The sequence below is a fragment of the Penaeus monodon genome, chromosome 28 (assembly GCF_015228065.2).
Source record: "Penaeus monodon isolate SGIC_2016 chromosome 28, NSTDA_Pmon_1, whole genome shotgun sequence".
NCBI lineage: Eukaryota > Metazoa > Arthropoda > Malacostraca > Decapoda > Penaeidae > Penaeus > Penaeus monodon.
The window spans coordinates 9,711,832-9,712,140 of NC_051413.1; positions in this window are offsets into that span (position 1 = coordinate 9,711,832).

A 309-nucleotide genomic window follows, 5' to 3' on the forward strand; every position below is an offset into this window, starting at 1 on the left:
TTGTTTTTGCACTCATCTTTCAGCATGATGTATTTCGTCCTTTGTGTGGACTGCCTCCTGTAGCCTCAAGCCAGAGTCTGCTAACTCTGTATTGTGTGCGCGTGATATATACAAAAGTTTTCAAATCTTTTATGCATTTGAGATAAAACATAGTGTGCTTGGCACTATGTACCTTACATACAGTATATCGGAATTTTGCAGGCGTTAAAAAGGGTATGTCTCTCGCTTTGAGTTGAAAAGTTTCTTTCTCTCTTTGTCTATTTCTTTCTACCTTATCTACCAACCTACCTATCTCTGTCTATCTGTCAG